The sequence below is a fragment of the Capricornis sumatraensis genome, chromosome 13, assembly GCF_032405125.1.
Source record: "Capricornis sumatraensis isolate serow.1 chromosome 13, serow.2, whole genome shotgun sequence".
Taxonomy (NCBI): Eukaryota; Metazoa; Chordata; class Mammalia; order Artiodactyla; family Bovidae; genus Capricornis; species Capricornis sumatraensis.
In genome coordinates, this window is record NC_091081.1 from 29,151,431 (window position 1) to 29,165,804 (window position 14,374).

A 14,374-nucleotide genomic window follows, 5' to 3' on the forward strand; every position below is an offset into this window, starting at 1 on the left:
ACAGACTTCAAATTAGGAGATCTAAAGGGAATGCCAAGGCAGCATCAAGGGTGAGCAGAGGAACCAGGAATTAGACTGGCAGACACTTGGCAAGAGGGTGGTATCCCTACATGAGGCCCCCCACTCCATGACAGGGGTGTCCCAAAAGGAAATTAGCGGCTTCAATACACGATGGAGAACAGACATCCTTCATTTGCCTGAGCAAAGCTGAACTTCCGAGTCCTCACTGTGTGGGACACACTGAATCCTACTCAGAATCGTGGAGCTGGCTCCTCCCCGCTCGCACCCCATCAGATTCATCTGTCCCTGAGACAGAAAGGGGGCCTGACTCCACACTGTCCTCTCTATTACCCTCTAAGCCAGAGAATCCACACACAAAGCCCGGCCCCTTCTGCAGTGTAGACACTGCTGCAAAGCAGTGGGGATGGGCATGGAGGGCAGGAGGGTGGAAGAACGCCCATGACTCTGGCCACATACGAATCCCACCTGGGACCTTCCACACGTGTCTGTAGGGCAGGTGGGGTTCACATCCAGAGCTGGCTGTCCTTATCTCTGGGGGACAGGATTGTGGGTGACTTTTTCACTTTCTCATCTGTATTTTCTGAAGGAGTGTATAGTACTACTGTATGTGGAAAACCCGCAATAAACTTGTTTTATTGTTTATAAAATGCTTAGTTGGATGGGTTTGCCTGGACGAGGAGCAGATCAATCACGTGAGCCCACTCCAGGCAAACAGCTAAGGATTCACCTGGCACATACCTGGACTCACACGTGGCATACGGCACCGGGCAGCGGCAAGTGTAAGAGGTGGTGATTCACTGCTAGCGCCACCTGGCAGGAGCCCTAAAACCCAAGGCTGGAAAAGACAAGGAAGCGAGGAAGGCAGAGCTGCCCTCAGGAGGGGGAGGACCCTTAGTGTCCCTCCGCCCAGTGATTCTCCCTCTGGCCCCAGGCTGTGGGCACCAGAGCATCTTCCTGTGGGTCAGCCGCCTCGTGAGCAAAAGGACAAGGTGACGTTGCACAGGCCAGTGTTACAAAGGAGGACACTGCATCACCCAGGAGGACAGATGTTTCATTTTCCCACCTGGTCTGGGTTACCCCGGATGTCACACTGGCTTTGTCCTGAAGGTTGAGGTCAGGTTCAAAGACCCCTGGGTTAGTCACTCTGTCATGTTTGACTCTTTGTGACCCCATGAACTAAAGCCTGCCAGGCTCCTCTCTTATGGGATTCTCCAGGCAACAATACTGGAGTGGGTTGCCATTCCCTTCTCCAGAGGATCTTTCTGATCCAGGGATTGAACCCTGGTCTCCTGCGTTGCAGGCAGATTCATTACTGTCTGAGCCACCAGGGAAGTCCTCAAAGAACTCTAGTCTAGTAGAAACACACAATGACCTCGGATCCAGGGCAGACCCCAGATAAAATTGTTAAATGAATAAAAGGCACCTTTGGACAACTCCCTAAAAAACAGCAGCTACTTCTCACCAGGTACCTCACTTTCTAGGGTCCCCTGAGGGTAGCCGCTGCAGTACTCCCCCATTCTGAGTCCCGATCCCTCAGGATTCTTATTCGGGAAAACCTCCCTAAACTGAGCCACTTGTGCAAAGACTCAAGTGGTGTAGCCCAGCACGTCACACTTCCTGCCATATCCAAATTATATCTGAGCCAGAGCCTCTTTCTAGAAAGACATGGCTTTACCTAAACAAACAAAATGCTAATGATAGAAATTTCAGGTTGATTTATAGGGGTGCAAATCAAGGAGAACTGGGGGGATAGGGACAGCACCCCCCCTCACTAAAATAACACTTTACTTATTCTGCCATGTGTCTCTATCAATAAGAAGGTTGACTTACTGGAAGAGTGAGCCACTTTAAATCCTTTATGGAGCAATGAGGAATTTTTAAATGAAAAGAAGAAAGGAGGGAAGAGAAGAGAAAGAAAAGGGAAAATAAGGAGTTAGTAGAAAGAAAGACTGATTCTTAAAACACATTCATGCTCTTTCATTCGTTTTTCTCCTTGTCTTTCACACGGACAAGATGCTATTTAGCCCATGATCGTGTCCTTCAAGTCTTACTTTTAATATATTATTTTCTAGGACATCAGTTCTCAAACTGTGTTCCAGGAAACCCTGGAGGGTATCTTTGAGTCAAAGTTGTTTTCCATTTTAGTGCATTCTTGAGGTCAAAGCTATTTTCATAACAATACATCAAATAAAATTTGCCTTTTTAACTTGATTGAGTTTTCCAGAAGCCACATGATGTGTGATGACATCAATGCATGAAAAAATGCTCTATGTTCCAAAAGGTTTAGGAGATGCTTTTAGACTCTTTTAGAAAATTCACAGTGTCCATTGGCATATTGAAGGCTCTGAGAAGTTCTGTGGTAAAAGCAATTCTGTTTAACTTGTTTTAATACAACTTTGCACATTTGTTTGACCATGGATTTTTTGCTTAGTTTTAGTTTTGGTCGAAGCCTTACTTTAGTACCTCATACCTTCATGTTTCAGGAAATGTCCCTCCAAGGGTAAGATATCAAGCCAGGAATCCTCTAGCCAAGGAATTTATTAGAGATCCTTCCTCTGGACCGTAAGTGAGTCAAGACCGCACGCTAGTATGTCAGGACTGTGCTGGGGTCAAGAGCAGAGCCAGACTGCTTGAGTTCAAGTTCTGGCTCTGCCAGTCACTAGCTGTGACTTTGGGCGAGTTGCTTAACATCTCTGAGCTTTGTAGTGCTTAAGCATAAAATGGGGAAGATAATATGCACACAACACTATACATATTTTACAACAGCACCTTGCACACAGTGAACTAAACAAGAGTTTGTGTGTGTGTGTGTGTGTGTGTGTGTGTGAGTGTGTGTGTGTGTGTGCGCTCTTGCTATTATCTATTACTATGCCAAGCTTGTCAGCCTAAAGCTAGTCACCAACTAGTGATGCGCCCTGAGACTCGTCATCTCTCTGCCATGGACTTCGTTTTATCCATATGTCAAATTAGAAAGTGGGGTGAGGCAGTCTCTGAAGCCCCTTGTGCTGCTGATATTCTCTGATTCCACTCGCTTCTTACAGACTGTGGCACTAACCTGGAGCACACAGAAGGAGAGGGTGGTCTAAGAACCCTCAGGTCCTGGGCAGCATCGTCTGGAGATGAAGGGGTCCACAAGATGGGATGGTCAGCCCTTGAGGATGGAGTCCTTCAGTTCCGGAGTGCTGCCTCCCACTGACTCGGCTTCTCACCCTGCACAGGCATGCAGGAGAAAGAAGGTGGGGTTTTATTCCCACCACTTCGACCCCACCCTATGGCATGACTACCACTTAAAACTGGCTGTTTGAAGACATAGAGAACAGACTTTTGGACATGGCAGGAATGGGGGGCAGGGAAGGAGAGGGTGGGATGAATGGAGAGAGTAGAAGGGAAACATACACTACCATATGTAAAAAAGACGGCCAGTGGGAATTTGCTGTATGACTCAGGGAGCTCACACTGCGGTTCTGTGACAACCTAGACCGGTGGGGTGGGGTGGGAAGTGGGAGGGAGGCTCAAGAAGGATGGGATATATGTATACCTATGGCTAATTCATGTTGATATATGGCAGAAATCAACACAATATTGTGAAGCAATTATCCTTCAATGAAAATTAAATAAATTCATTAAAAAACTGGAAAAAAATTGGCTGCTTGAGATGAGGGCCTGGCTACAGAGAGGAACATGTTCTTCATAAGGCATTAATAGGACACAGGACTTTCAGCTCCTCAGCAGGTTTTTCTGCTCTCTTCTAAAGACCACCACCCCAGCCCCAGGGAAACCTTTTAGACACCTTTGGTTGGTAAGACACAACGGTGACTGCCTCTATAAAAATTCCCCCAGGGTAACTTCACCACCATTGGGAGTGAGAATACCTAAATTTAAAAAACTGAAAATGTCTGTACAAGAAAGAGCTTTGGATTGCTGGCAGCTGTGGACCAAGGTAGAGGCGCCCAACATAATGCTTCAGAGGCTAAATTGGGAACAATTTGAATGCTTGGTTTTACTTGTGCTTAAAAAAGCCAGTGGCAGCTCAGCTGCCAGATGTTGGAGAACTTCAACATGTAGCTCGCGGGCATGGTATCAGCGATGCTGTCGCAGGTGACCACGCGTCAAAGGGAGATGATGACTTGCTTTCCTAAAACTGCTTCTAGGGAGGGAGGCCAGTGGCTTTCATTTTTCACTTTCACTGAAGAAGTTAAATTTGGGAACACCAAAAAGATTTCACTTAACTCAGAGAATATTGACACCAGGGCTTGTCAGCAAAGGAAGAATTTCTGAGAACCGTGCCTTTATAAGAGCTCAATTCCCTGTAACTAAGGCCTTCGAGTATTCACTGAACTATCATCTAATTCAGTGTATCAACTAGAAATTGCTGTTAGTTGCTAGTAACAGGACTGGTTACAGTGACTTAAACACAATGGTCTATTTATTGTTTAATGTAAAATGACAGTGTATTACTGGCATTGGATCAGTGGCTTATGAATCAATTAGAATCAAGAAAATTAGGACTGAGTCTTTGTGATTCTTTGTCTCTTCTTTGTGAACTCACTATGGTTCTTGCAGCTCCAGCCATCATATCCACACCCCAAACAAGGCAGGTAGGATGGAAGGGTAAAAGTCTTTCCCAGAAGTTCCATCCAACAATTTCTGCTTTCATCTTCTACAAAAGAGGCAGAAAATCATAGTCCTTTGACTGACTACATGCCACCTGGAATTACATTGTATCTCTGTCTCTAAGAAAGAAAGAGAGTGGATACCACATAGGAAGCTAGCACTCTCTGTATAGGGGTTTCTAGAGAGACGTGGGGGAGAAGGCAATGGCAGCCCACTCCAGTACTCTTGCCTGGAAAAGCCCATGGGCGGAGGAGCCTGGTAGGCTGCAGTCCATGGGGTCGCTAAGAGTCGGACATGACTGAGTGACTTCACTTTCACTTTTCACTTTCATGCATTGGAGAAGGAAATGGCAACCCACTCCAGCGTTCTTGCCTGGAGAATCCCAGGGACAGGGGAGCCTGGTGGGCTGCCGTCTATGGGGTCACACAGAGTCGGACATGACTAAAGCGACTTAGCAGCAGCAGCAGCAGAGAGATGTGGTTAGACAAGAATGTGCTGCCCAAACTGGTTTTTCTGGGAGAACTTGTTATGTGAAACAGCAGGCATCTAGGGGAGCCTCAGTTTACCCATGAGACTGACTTCCAGACCTCTCTCACTACGAGAGGAGGGGAAGCTAGTTCCCTTAGTTCCCTTATTTCCCAAAGCAACTTGGTTAGGGAAGAAAAAGAGGAGTCAGAAGACAGGAAAATCTCTGAATTGTAGTGGATTCATTTCTTGGTCAAAGGCAGGGTGCTCAACATTAAGTCTACAAAGATGAACGGATGTGGACACAGGCGTGACAAGCACTGCTTGCTGATGGAGTAAGGCAGGCAGTGAATGAAGAAAACGTGGTGCAGACCCTCCAGAATCTTATCGTTTAGAAGAGAGAGACAAAACATGTAAACTAGACAATGAAATAGGTTGCTATAGATTGAATATTTGTGTCTCCCCCTCACCAAAATTCATATGTTGAAACCTAGCTCCCCAAAAATGATGGGGCCTCTGGGAGGTGATTAGGTCGTTAGGGTGAATGGGGTTGAATGAATCCCACATGAATGGGATTGGTGCCCTCATAACAAAGACACCAGCCAGCTCCCTCAGCCCTTCTGCCATGAAAGGACGCAGCAAGGAGACACACCTGTCTGTGAACCAGGAAGGAGGCCCTCACCTGACATCGTATCTTCTGACACCTTGATCTTGGACTTCCCAACCTCCAGAACTGTGAGAAGTAAGTTTCTATTGTTTATACGCTACCCAGCCTGTGGTGTTATAGCAGCTTGAGCAGACTAAGACAGAGGCTAAGTGGAGTCAGCACCAGGCACAGAGAGAGGGAATGGGCATCACCAGCAGGATGCTCCCAAAGAAGCCAGAGAAGAGGGGAAAGATGCAAAGGCTGCTGACCAGGGTGGGGAGGGGGGTGTCAGGGGAGGGGAAGGGGTGGGTTTTGCTAGCTGCACAGTGGGGCTCCGCCAACTGGCAAGAGAAGCAGCCCTTGGCCTGAATTCCCAAGGGCCATCACGGATCTCAAATGAGATGTCATCCCGACATTTCCAACTCTCCATCCAGCCCCACACAACAAAGATGAGGAATTTAAGGTCCAACCAAAACTGGAAAAGGAGAGGGAAAACTCTCACATTGATGTGTGGGGGATGGATTAAAGATGAGGAAATAGTTTGTTCTGGACTTTCGTCAGATTTGGGAGTGAAAATGGGCTGTGGAAAAATATGTGAAGGGCAGGAGTAGGACAAGAGGAAGACAAATACTGCGTGTAATCACTTCTAGTGGAATCTAAACAATAAAACAAGTGAATGAATAGAATCAAACAGACTCACATATTAGAGAACAAACCAGAGGTTACCAGTGTGGAGAAGGAAGTGGGGAGGGCCAGAGAGGCGGAGGGAATTAAGAGGTTAAAAACTTCTAGGTATAACTAAATAAGCTACAAGGATATATTGTACAGCATGGGGAATATAGCCAATATTTTCTAATAATTTTAATGGAGTGTAATCTATAAAAATATCGAACTACTATGTTCTATACCTGAAACTAATATATTGTAAATCAACTATACTTCAATTTTTAAAAATTGTGTGTTTCTTTTCACACACACAAAAAGAGAGTAGCCGGTTTGTTCCTTAAGTCTATGCTTTCCAACTGCTATTCGGTACTTCCAGCAGTTACCATATGTTCACAGATTCTAGAATCACAGTAAACGTCAGGGTGAGCTGCAGTGCAATAATTCCCAGCTTTGTTCACTCTCCAGCACCACCCCCCAACTCATCAGATCACATAGCTTAAATGATGACTGGCCCTCCCTCCCCTTGCACATTAAGTGTGTGGCTCCTCTCTGCTAATGGCAGCGAAAACAGCCAGTTTTACTCCTGTGGGAGTTAGGAGACATGCAAACTGACCGATGAGCTTTGAATGGATCATGAAACCTTCTGTTGCTAAAACTTGCTTTTCCAATGGTTACACTTTAAAAATAAGTTTTCTCCCTAGTAGCATCTTTTAAATGATCACAGAACACTAAAGCAAAGACTGATTCCACCCTGTCCTACATCGTGAGAGGCTGATAACCTAGGAAGCAGTTGGAGGAGTGACTCTGGAGGGGACTCTCTGTGTTCAAATCCTGGTTCTGTCACTGATTTGCTCTGTGAAACCGGGCCCAGTATTTAACCAGTCTGTGCCTCGACATTCTTGTTTGTAAAATGAAGCTAATCGAAGTGCCTACCTCATAGCACTGTGAAGATTAAATGAACTGACAAGTGTAAGCGGATTAAAACTGTGCCAGGAACAGATGCCGGTTATTATTATTAAGCAACTAGCCGTGAATGTAATCACGTACTTATTTGCCGTGGTGGCTTCTTAAGGGTTAATCCTTAAGGCTCAAGTCCTGCAGGGACCTGCAGTGGGTTTGTCCACTTAGATGCAGGTAAGGACTGCTCATCTGCACACCTCCCCTCCCTCTCCCCTTTGCCCTTCCCACCACCAGCATCTTCCACAACACATGGAGCAAACCTACTGGCAAGTTACTGGCTCCTCTGTGTCCAACAGCACAGGAGGGTGGAGGAAAGATGGGAGGAGGGCACAGACCTGAGGGGCAGAAGTGTCCCCAGCTCAGAGTTCTTTTCTCTTTTCTGCAAGCCTGGTACACCTTTGCAGTCTTCCTATGACAGTCAATTATCTGTACATCTGTTTGCAAAGCAGCCTGCTCATGGGGGCAGAGGCGAGCTGGCCTGGCCCAGCTCCTTGTGACACCAAGCAGGCTAGCACTGCTCTCGGGAGCCTTGCCCAGTGGTCTGGCCTTGGAGGAGCTGCCAGCTCCCCCGAGAGAGTTGGACCTTATCCATGTAACAGGACTGACTCAAAAAGAGCAAAGTTGCTCTCAACACCTGCTCACCCTCTCACAGCTCTGAAGGCCAAGGGTGGAACAAGTAATTGCAGACCATGGGCAATGAAAGGAAAAGGAGGAAAAATGTCAGCAGCCCTTAGTTCAGCATCTTCCGCACTGTCGTTTCACGGGAGATCAGTGTAGGACTCACCATGTCTATCTCTGGGTGGAGAGCTGGGAAATAGCGAAGTGGCTCAAAGGGCAGCAGATGGGATGGGACAGAGGGATCCAGAAAAGCAAACCCAGAAAAAGTCTCCTACTCTGCTAAAGCTAGCTTGAAATGGGTTCCTACGACTTATGCACGTGTGCATGCTCAGTCGCTACAGCTGTGCTGACTTTTTGTAATCATATGGGCTGCAGCCCACCAGGCTCCTCTGTCCGTGGGGATTCTCCAGGCAAGAATACTGGAGTGGGTTGCCGTGACTTTCTCCAAGGAATCTTCCCAACCCAGGGATTGAACCCATATCTCTTATGTCTCCTGCATTGGCAGGTGGGTTCTTTACCCCTTGCAGCACCTGGGAAGCCCTCCTATGACCTGTACCCACTCTCATTTGCAAGACATTTTGTGAGAAATGCACAGGGGTCCCTGAGCACAAGCAGAACAGCCTGGTCCCACTTCAGCTGCAGGGTGACTTCTGGGCCCCCAAACCATCCCACAAGCCCAGCTCCACTCTCTGAGGGACCCCCAGCATCACTTTGCTTCACGCCAGCTCCCAGCCAGGGCCATGCTCCACAGGGCTCACAGGACAGGACTCACAGAAGACAGCAGAGACAAGGACAGTATGAAAGGAGGTTCTTAAAATCAAATGCCACCCGTCCGTTGACTAATGTAATCAGACCGCTAGATTTTGCCATCATGTTTGTAGAGGGCACCTCTCCTGGTACCTGTCCACCAGCAGGGATGGACAGAGGATGACGTTTATCGGTATGACCCCTGCCCACACTCACAACTCAGCAGACAAGGCATGATTGCCTGCCCAGACTGAGCCATACGTGAGGACGTGAGAGAAAAGCCTGGGCTCATTGTTTAAACAGAGGCATGTAATCACAGGTGCCACGGGGTGACCATATTTGGCCTGCAGGCCAGAGCAACAGAAGTCAGCCTGCAGAGAGGGAGGGGCATAAAGACAGATGGACGCACAGAGGAGCCAGAGGGAGTGAGCTTCCAGCTCTCCAGACTGCATTTCTGCATCCAGGCTCACTCCCTACCCCTGGTTTCTAAGAGATTTCCCAGTATTCTTTCAACTCAGTGTCTTTTTTTTTCTTCTTTCCTCATGTATTAGGTTTTCTATTATATACATCCAGAACACCTTCCACAAGGGCGGTGACACAGTCACTGAAGGCTCACTTGTTATCTTGTTTGGATTTCGCTTTTCACGCTACTCCAAGAAGACGACATGGGAATCACCATCGACATTTTATGGCCAAAGAAGGCCAGGCGACTGGCCAGTCCTCAAGGTCTCCCAGGAAGGGAGGCAGTCTTTGACCCAGACCCAGCATTGCCTCCACCATGCCTCCTTGACCTTGAAACCATGCCTCCTTGATCTTGAAGTTTCCTCCAGAAAAAGGAACACTGGCTCCAAGGCATAATCAAAGGAGATGTGCAGCATTCCTAAGCACAGTCAGACATTTCCTGGGAGTACAGGAGCTTCAGCATGATCATTAGTTGTCACAACTTCACCGGCCTCCAATCAGCAGAGCTAGCCATGCCTCTGACTTTGAAAACAAAGGATGTAGAAAAGCAGAGATGCCTCCCTCTTATAAAAGTATGTGAAGCCTGTACTCTGACGATATTATTTTAGTATCCATCATATAATACTTTCAGAGAAGGCAATGGCGACCCACTCCAGTACTCTTGCCTGGAAAATCCCATGGACGAAGGAGCCTGGTGGGCTGCAGTCCATGGAGTCGCTGAGAGTTGGACACAACTGAAGCAACTTAGCAGCAACAGCAGCATATAATACTTTACATCTTTCTCCCTTCCTCCAGGGCACTTTAAACAAGGGATATATATGTTACATTTCTCCTCCATGCCTTGGTCTAGTCCTCACTCTGACATCTCCACCCAAACTAGATTAACTCAGAAGTTGGCAGTCTCTCCCGCTGGCCTGTGTCTGTGCTTGTACATATGTGTGTGTACACACACACACACACACACAACTCATGGATATCAAAAATTTAAAAACCAGCTTAAGATATAAATTCAGATACCATACAATTCAATTCATTTAAAATGTACAATTCAATGGTTTGGAGTATATTATACTATTTTTAAACTGTGGTCAATATGTACATATAACCTAAAATTTGGAGTTTGAGCAAATTCCAGGAGAAGGTGAAGTACAGGGAAGCCTGGTGTGCTGCAGACCATGCAGAGAGTCGGACAGGACTTACCGACTGAATGACAACAAGTGTACAGTTCAGGCATTAATTACATTTGCAGTATTGTGCAATGGTCACCGCGATTTCTAACATTTTTTGCTCTGTCTCCCTCCCTTCCTTCCCACCTTCTGTTCTTACTTTTTAAGGAGAGAGGGAGAGTCCACCTCTCCTCCAGCCCTGGCATCCCAACGTGTGCTAATCCCCACTGCACTGCTTCACTTTACATTCCACTATTAACTAACAGAGGCCAAGACTTGAAGGCAAGATACTGACTTAAGTGTGAATTTCTGCCTGCTCCCAAGTCCCTACAACGCAGAGAGAATAACCTGCTTCTGGGAAGTCTCCTGGGTGCCACACTCCCCTGCTGAAGGGGAACTGCTAGAGGTCAGGGCTATGTGTCCTCGGGGGCTCAGCAAATGTCTGCAGAGTGGTCTTGGGGCCATGGTGGGCTGTCCTATGCACTGGCTGAGATGCAAGCACCTCAAGGAATGTACATAGATATGTCGAATTCCTCAAGGAATTTCCCCTTGCTGAAAGTTAGGTTCTTTTTTTTTCCTTGTTACTTATGAAGTTTTATAGAAAGAACACACCTAAGTATCATTCTATTGGTGATGACAATTGAACAATACTCATAAACCATAATTCTTGAGTAAGTAATAATTATCAAAGATTATAATTGTATAATATTGAGACATATAGAACAAAATACAATTATTGGAGGACAATTGCTCTACCCATGCTTTATTCCTTCATCACTTTTGCTTGCCTATTACTTTGCACATGTCCTAATTGCTGTGAGAAAAGAACCTTCTGGAAATTCAATCTAATCGGGTGCTAATGTGGGCTTAGCAATTTCATGTGGTTGCTGGTGGCCAGTGGGGGAAAGTGGGTCCTGATACTGTATTAGGTGCCAGGTCCTTACTTCTGGGTTCTGGAGGCAGGCAGTGTCCCCCTTCCAGAATCTACTCAGAGAGGAAGAGAGGGAGGCAGGAAGGTGGCATTTCAGAGGAAAAGTGCAATTCTTAAGCAGAGTCTCAGGGTGTCTGCACAGGAATGACTTATGAACTTGTCTGGAAGGCTACCAGTGAGCCCCATCCCCTTCACCAAAAGCCATCGTTGGGGATATCGTTACTGTCATTCATCATGCATGCGGACAATCAACAACCCAGTCTCCTTGTGAGAGTTTTCTATGTAATTACATGTACTAGCCTGACACCACCACCCCCCACCCCAAAGAAAAGACAATATCTTCTGGACATAAAATGACTTTTATTTCATCCCAAGGGGCAGCATGTTGTTGCTAGGTACCTATTTTTCTGCCTCTCAAATATAAAGTGACTAATGGGGTATAGTTCATAAAACATCTGCAAGGATGTAGTTATTCTTATACTTCAGTGCCCTTTAAGATATTATTATCTGCCAACACTTGGACTAGGTGCTATTATGCAAATTAGACATAATAAAGGAAGAAGGGAGAGGTTCTTTGCTCCTAAAAAATCATATTTATAAGGTTAATGAGATTTATATATATTACATCAGGGAACTGGGGTTAGAATGCAAGACTTTTTGAAATGTAGTAGTTGGCAACACTAAAGATTTGCTGGTGTTTTTCCCTGCACAAGATCAAAACTTTTCTTCTCTGTTGAGGTTTAATGAGATGAAAAAAAAATTCCCACAAAATCAAAACACATAGAATCCAACTTCAAGAACAAGGCAGACATTCTAAGTTGAATGTTTTCAATTAGTAGTGCCAAGAACAGGAGAAGGGTTTTAAAAACACATAATTTTGCATTAAAAAATCAAGTTAAATATTTCAATGAGATATCCACTGAAGCCAGGAAAGTGGGCACTTTTATTTTTTGGATGAAAGGGAAAATACCAGGAAAATTCAATCTAATAAAAGAAAATACACATGCCCCCCCCCCTCAAAAAAAAAACTGGAAAAAATTTATATATATATGTACATATATGCACACTTTATAGAACTATGAAGTATTCTATAAACAAACAGGAAAATGTTCTGAACTCAGTCTGGTCAAATAATGGGAAGTTATAATTTAGCAAATATTCTGATTATAGGGAACTGTCTGTATCTTAGAGCATATGTCTATTTAGTATTAAAATAGAAACACAATTAAGTTTGTACTTGCTAAAGAATCAGATATCAGCAAAATACACTCAACACTAAAATAATTCTGCTGATTAAGTTATCAGTGGCAACTCAAAGGCACTTTAGGATCTTGTAGCACTTGGGACCAATACTACAGACATGAAGTTACAGCTGTCTTTGTAGCTATCATGTGCAAGCCCTGAATAAGAGTTCCAGTTGATAGGATGTGGGATTAATCAAATCTAGGTGTTCTGGAAAGGTTTTAGGAGGCCAGTAATGGTGGATCCACCCAGAACACCCAGAAGTGGGTCAGGGCCGGGTCAGTTTTTCTTCTTACTGAGAACACATGCACATAATCCTGGCACGTGGTTCCCCTGGGTGTTTACTGAATAAATATTGTGGATGAATGAATTATTAGTAGTGAATAACAGAAGGTTAAATTGGAATTTTTCTGTTGAGAACTTTTGCTGAGGCTTAAAGCAGAGCTGGGTAACAAGTGGCCCAAAGAGAGATGAAGCTTCCATGTGAGCCTTGTTAGGAGCTGGCCAAAACGAGAGAGATAGATGATAGAGGTATACAGATATGATTTTAGACGGACTACAGGGGAGTTCTAATAAGAAGCATTGTGCATTTATTTTCCTTTTCCTCTCATCAGAGGAGGGGAGGGAGTGCTTCCCCCATCCAAGTGAGGTTGGCTCTAAGAGGCCCATTCAGAGAGTAGGGAAGTCAGCCAAGAGCAGAGATAAAATCTCCTTTCTTGGTGGATGCTTGCTGAACTGCAGGGTCTAGAGACAATAGGTGAGAATTCCTCTGTGGACCACGTGGATCCTGAGAATGGTAGCTGGGCTTCAGTCCTCTTAATAGGACTGGCCAAAGGCCTTGACTGCCATGGGGAGGTGAACCTGGCATTAAATGGCCATATGCAGTATCCCATTGGTTTGGATCTGACGGGGGTTCCTAAGAGTCAGCCAGAGAGGGTGGGTGGGAATGGGGCTTCCAAGGAGCCCATGAAAGTGCCTTACAAGAGAAGGAACCAGTACCCCAAAACTCCCATATTCAGAGGATATCGGTGGCTGAGTTACAGCAGACCCCACAGAGTAAAAAGACGTTTTTGCTTCTTCTCCTGTTCTCCCTACTCTTCCTCTACCTTGGAGAGTCAGAAGCAGATAGTAAAAGTCAAGAAACAACACAACAATCAAAGACTGTGCAATCTTTTTGAGTTTGGGTGAATCCTGAGCTGAGGGAAGATGAAATAACTTTGAATTTGGCAGGAAACAGTTGTAAAATGTATATTGGATTGGGCTTTTTAATATTTTAACATGAGGACAGTTCATTAATAACCTGAAAGGGACCGAATAGTTCTGGGATCTGCCTGAGATGTTGCCCAATGAAAGAAGGTTTGACAGCAATTTGGAAGGGCAGTGATAAGAGAGAGAAAAAGAAGCAATTTCCTGGTTGTATCCCACCAAGTCCAGCCCATTTGATAAACTAGCTACAGACAAGTGAATGAATGAATGAGTGAAATCATTTCTGTATAATTTAGTTGGCACTATGTCCACCTGTCCAGCACCCTGTTCACCTTATCTGCCTCCAGATGACGTCTCAGCTATAGGTAGGGGATCCGTTGAGACCTCTCCCCCAGCTTCAGGGTGTGGCTGGGAAAAGTCACCCTGTTGGTGAGTCAGGGAAGGTTGACTTCTTGCATTCCTGATTTCTCTCCAGTGTATGTGGCTTAATCACTCATCACCATCTTATCAAACACTATGATTGCTAAGTGTTACTTTGGCCCCAATAAGAAATGACTCTCAGCAGGCACGTCAGCAAAGTGCCTGGGTGTGACATCACCCTCTGTTTGGTACAGGACGTCTCCACTCCAG